The sequence below is a fragment of the Lactuca sativa genome, chromosome 1 (assembly GCF_002870075.4).
Source record: "Lactuca sativa cultivar Salinas chromosome 1, Lsat_Salinas_v11, whole genome shotgun sequence".
Lineage (NCBI taxonomy): Eukaryota > Viridiplantae > Streptophyta > Magnoliopsida > Asterales > Asteraceae > Lactuca > Lactuca sativa.
The window spans coordinates 150,791,213-150,797,770 of NC_056623.2; positions in this window are offsets into that span (position 1 = coordinate 150,791,213).

A 6,558-nucleotide genomic window follows, 5' to 3' on the forward strand; every position below is an offset into this window, starting at 1 on the left:
GTCCTGGTTGACGAGTGGAACGGATGAGACAGGTTCTTCAATTGAAATAGGCCTAGTGGAGGTAACTGAAGCATACCCAATTTGAATAGAAGTGAGAGGATCCAAACAACATGAGCATCCAAGTGCAACGAAAGTATATTATAAAGTATTTATTGTAGTTGGGGCTGCAAGTGAAACAATAAGCACGAAAATTAGAGTAGTGTGGTACTTGAAAAAATAATAACTCAAATGGTGATTTGCCATCCAAAACATTAGTAGGTAGCTGATTTATAATGTAGACGGCCGAGCTAAAGGTGCCAACCCAATAAGCATTGGGAATATGACTATTAAAAATCATTGTCAGTCTACTTTCTACAATATGACGATGCTTTATTTCCGCCCTACCATTTTGTTGTCGAGTGCAAGGATAATAAAGACGTTGAAATGTACAATTAGCTTCAAATAAAGAGCGTACGTTGTGATTCACAAATTTTGTTCCGTCATCACTTTGGATGATTTTAATTTTTCTAGAGAACTGAGTCTGGACAAACTTCATAAAGATTGTTAAAACAGGAAAAAAAAAAAAAAAAAAAAAAAAAAAAAAAAAAAAAAAACGGATTTGTTTTTTAAAGAATAAAACCAAGAAAATATTGAATAATCATCAACAAAAACCACATAATACCGATAGCCATCCATGGAAGAAACTGGGGAAGGTCCCCATAAATCACAATATACTAAATCCAATGGATATAACGAACGTTTATCATTTAAATCAAATTGCAAACAATGTCCTCTTGAAAGTTGACAAGAAGAACAAAAAATTGGTTTTGGTACAAAGATGTACCAAATAAATGTCCCAAACTATTTAAAAGCAAAATTGTTTCAAAAGCAACATACCCTAATCGGCTATGCCATAGTTCATAAGAAGCCTTTGACCTAGATTTTGAAACCGCCATCAAAGCATTGTGTCCATCATGAAGAACGTATAACCTATTCTCACATCTTCCCCGGGCTAAAACCTATTTGGTTATTCGATTCTGAATATGAAAAAATGATTGAGAAAACACAATGTCCACAGGATTATCGGTTCTCGGTTCTCAATTTATTAATAGATAAAAGATTCTTGGCAATATTAGGAACAATCAAAATATCTTTCAAATGAACATTAGATATCATAGATGAACCCGTATGAGATATAAGTAGAACATTACCATTAGCATTAGTAACCTTGGCATTACCCAAGTATGGAATCGGATTAGTAACATGTTCTTGAGATGGTGTCATATGGGAAGTGGCCCTAGAATCAACGTACCAATCCGGAGTAGATGTATTAACATGGCATTGAGCATGAAAAGCGACTGCAAGATTTGTAATGTCCAAAAAATAAGACCCGAAATTTTTAATGTTTAGATTAATAAAACAACAACCAAATACATTGTTATAAAAACAAGATTATCAAATGTATCAGTACATCCTCAATATCATAATAAATCACAATGATGTGGAAACGAGTGGTGTGTGTTTTGCAATCATCCCGAGCTCTTCCCTTTGGAACTAGAAGTACCTGAAAAATCAACTGAAAACCGTAAGCACAAAGCTTAGTGAGTTCCCTAAAATACCACATACCATACATAATAAACACATAATGGGCCCCGCCCGACATCAAGCCTCGCTCGGTATATAGATCAGGCTCCGCCCACCATACATATAAAAATATAATACAAAAACACATACAAATGCAATAATCACAAAGATAAATAGAATACAAAATGGTCATCGGGCCCTGCCCGGTAAGCCTAAAAGTACATAACACATGCAAGGGTCACTCAGACATCTAGCATCCTAACATAACAAAATCATGGGCCAGTATTAGTGCCTTCGAACCGCTAAACACAGTGAGAAAACTCACCTCGCACTTTCAACTCTCACATAAAGAATCTTTGGATATTGGCTTGCTAAAATCCCCACACTATCAATACCAAAATAATCACCCAATCAATAATTGGATCCCAATTCACATAAAGAGTCTAGACTAGGGTAAAACACATTTTTATCCTTCCCTATGTTTGGCCCAAGGACCAAGCCCAATCCAAATTGTCCAAAAGCCCAAAATTCCAAAATAATCATACCAAGCCCAATTATGGCCCAACTTTCCAAATTGGGCCCAAATATCTTTAATGGGACTTTTCCAAGCAAACCCAAAACAAGCATCAGCCCAAAAACCTAATGGACCAAAAGGCTCTAAGCATCAAAATCCAAAAATGGCTCAAAATGAAGCCTAAGCATCCGAATCCCATCCTGCTGAGTACGCGGGGCATACTCAGCACGTACGCGCGGTGTACTCGCTTTAGGGGTTGTATACTAAGCATACAGGCTTGTATGCCTAGCGTACTCCTCCATTTAGCCAACGTCCATTTTCCAACTCTTAATCAATTAAGACCTCTATCCAAACTAAGATCTAACTTCCTTAAGATGGTTTATCACATAAAGTTGCCAACTTTACATGCATGCATGGCTTAATGAGGCTCTTAGAGCTCAAAAGAGCTTAATAAAGGACTTAATGCATGCATGAGACCATAAAAACCATAAATTTTGCACCTTTAAGCCTAAGGAACCCTCCAAACATCCAAATCTACAACATTTAGCTTCTAAAACGACCTTAACCCATCAAGACCAACCAAAAAAGGACAAAGAAGCATAAAACCATAACATGAAGAGATCTAAGCAAAGAGCAGACAAGGTATGAACTTTATACCTCATAAGACTTGCAAAATGAGTGTTGATTCTGGATTTCTAAGCTTCACACTAAGCAATGCACTTTCAACCTTCTTCTATCCCTTCAAAACGAGCAAAATAAGCACCAAATTCTTCTCAAGAGCTCAAAGAATCGAAAATGATGGCTAAGGGTTTAAATTTAAGGTTTAGGAGGTATGAAGACTAGTAAAGAGAACAGCCCTAGGGACCTAAGGAGGGTATATAGGGTGCAACACCCTAAAATAAGAGTTTCATTAAATCCTTGTATGCTCAGCATACAAGGCTCGACTCCGCGATCAAACCTCCCCTTAGTATGCTAAGCGTACCATGCAGTACGCCCCGCGTACTAACCCCAAGGAACAAATTGCAATAATTTGAAATAAAAAGGGCTAAAAGAAAAATATCCCAATTCAAGTGTTACAATTCTCCCCCTCTTGAATCAGACTTCGTCCTCGAAGTCTGCTACTCCAAATAACTCCGGATAGTTCTCCCTCATCTCATCTTCCGACTCCCAAATCCACTCTGAACCCTTTCGGTGCTGCCATTGCACCTTCACAAACACTACAACCTACTTCCTCAAGGTTTTCGTCTTTCGATCCATAATCGCCACCGGTCTCTCAATATAATTCAGGCGGTCATCTACCTGAATATCCTCCAATGTACCACTATAAAATCATACACTAAGAACTTCCGCAACTCAGAGAGATGGAATGTGCTATGGATCTGACTGAGCTTATCCAGAAGATCTAAATGATAAGCAACCCGGTCCATCCGGGCCAAAACCCTAAACGGATCGATATACCTGGGTCCCAGATTGCCCAGCTTCCTAAACCAGATGACACCTTTCCATGGTGACACCTTCAGGAGAACCATATCCCCCACCTGAACTCTAAATCTGATTGGCGAATATCGACATAAATCTTCTACCGACTCTGAGCTATCTGGAGCTCACTCCGAACTCGCCGAATCAGCTCAGTGGTCTTGATTAGCACCTCGGTACTCCCCATAACCCACTGACCAACCTCGCCCCAACAAATCAGGGTCCTACACTTCCTCTCGTAGAGCATCTAAAAAGGAGGGCGATCAATGCTAGCATGATAACTGATGTTATACGAAAATTCCACTAAAGGAAGATATGTATCCCAAGTCCCACCAAAATCCAAAACACACGCTAGCAGCATATCCTCTAGGGGCTGAATAGTCCGCTCGCTATAACCATCGTTCTACTAATGAAATGTTGTGCTGAAATGGAGACGAGTGCCCAACTCGTCATGAAACCTCCTCAAAAACCTGGAAGTAAATCGGACAACTCTGTCAAAAAACCACCGGAACCGGCACCCCATGACATTCCACAACCTCCCTGATATAAATCTCAGCCAATTTTTTCTGTAGAAATACTCTCCTGAATCATAATGAAATATGTGCTCTAGGTCAACCGATCCACGATGACCGAGATCGAATCCACTCCACCCGTAGTCTGGGGTAAATTCATGATGAAATCCTATTGGATTAGGTTTCTTGTTGGGACATGATTTGTGGTTTATACTTTAATTTACATAGCTTTTAGAGTTCTCGTTCTAGGACCAAAAACACCATGAATTCGGTGGTGTTTGGACCAAAATCATTAAGTGATTTTGGTTGGGCTTTAGGCTGGGACTTTGTAATTAGGTCTAGGTATATATATTGTATTGATTCAGCCGTGTTTTGAGTTAGTCATTCTAGTTGTTGATTTCGAGATTTGAGAGAGATAGAGAGAGACGAGAGACATATAGAGTCTTATGTACCAGATTATAGATTAATATAGTGTGTATTGAAGATTCAACATTGTATTCTTATTTTATATTTACAATATGTGTCATTCACTTGTTTGAAATTCCACACCAATCTAGTGATTTGGATTGATACCTAGATCAAGGTTTTACAATTGGTATCATAGCAAGGATTAATATCAATCGATTTGGCACCGTTTCTTGAAGTTTTTTGTTTTGGAGTTTTTTAGTTTTTTTGATGAAAATAATTGTTCTTCTTCTTCGTGTTCATCATTTTCTTAGAGTTCTTCACTATTTTTGGAGGATATTACGTTAGAGATCGTTTTTGGTAAATTACCAAATTTGGGATTCATTGGATATGGAAACACGATCAAAACCTTGATTTCGGTTGGGTTTTACTGTTCTCAGTGGCTGAATAATGTTCTCGGTAACAAGATATAGGGTTCTCGGCTTGGAAGAGTTCTCAGGAAAGATATATTGTTATGGGTCAACTATTTTCAGTCAGGCCTTTCGGTCAAAGAGTTGCCCTTCAAGGTTCTCGGTCAACAGGGTGTTGACTATTGGTGTTTTCGGTCAAAGAGCATTTATTTTTGGTCTTCGGTCAAAATCAAATTGCACAATTGGATTTTTACTGTTGGTAAATAATGAGCTCTTACAACAGTTCAATCACCACTTTTAGTACCAAGGAGGTTAGTGAAACCTCAGGCTCTTAGTCCTGTGAAGATAAAGTTAATAAATATCTTGAGCAAAATGAGTTATTAGTTAGAGAAGTTTTTGATCTTAAAAATGAAATCTATGAAATTAAGAAATTAAACAAGCATCTTAAAGAAAAACTAGAAGCACAAAATAAAGACCTAATTAGAATTAAAGATTATCATTTTTCCAAAGAGAAAATTGCCAACTTAACTGTTGAACTTGATGTGTTAAAAGCTAAATTTCAAGATGCTAAATTTAACTTTAAGTAATTTGATGTGTAAGTGAGATAGTTGAATCTATGATAGAAAGACAATTGAAATGGAAAGATAACTAGAAAATGGCTTAGGGTAGCATAGTGTTCCACCTCCTTTTAATGATAATTATGTTTATGCCTTTAAGACTATAGAAATAGAAAAACCTGCCCAATATGGCCAGCCCCTGTATCAATTTTAGTTAAGACTGAACAGTTTGCCCCACTAAAAGTGTTGAGGTGAACGATATTGATGTTTCTACTTCATGTGCAGAGAAAGTAACAGTGCAAGACGGGTGCGAGAAAAACAAAGATAATTCTCGTTTTGTGGGAAATTCTTCAAAAACTAATATTTTGTTTCCTGATGTTTCTAATAATTGTGTGAACCAAGACACTAAGTATGTTGATTTTGTTTTCAAAAACTTGTGGTGATGTTAATTTAAATTTAAATTCGATTAATCCAACTACTCATAAATATAAGCCACCAGAACAAGTTAAACAGACTGCTTGCTGTAAGTGTGCCCGTGGAAAGAATCTGAGACAAGGCATGGTCACGCAACCTGGGATGGGCAGCAACAACTTCCATGTGAAGAAACAAACGTGTTTCCAATGTGGAACACCCAGTCACATTGCTAAAAATTGTCCACATCGTTCATATGTTCCCTATTATGAACAAGGTTGGAAGAACGTGCCAAGGGGGAGATTTTCTAAAAGAAATCCTTCGAGGTCACGTTCACGCAATGGTGATTGGAATGCCAAAAAGGCCAAGAATCAGACTCCCAAGGACAAAAAGGGCATGTCAGACAAGAAGCCTAATTCGACAGATGGTTCAGCTAAACCGAAATCGGTGAGGGCGAATTCATCTCAAGGATTGTCCTCTAGCTCACACTTATGATTCAAGTCTAAATTGAAAGGTAGTTCCATTTCAAAATCAAGTGTTGAAGCACCCATTAGGTTAAACATCAAAATGCTTAAACCTAATTACCAATGGGTTCCTAAAGGTCACATTTCAAAATCGTCCAAAAGTCTTGTAACTTCTTTATGTTTCTTATCTGATAAACAAGGTATGTCATGGGAAAGAATATCTCGTGTAGATAGTAACGGTAAAGC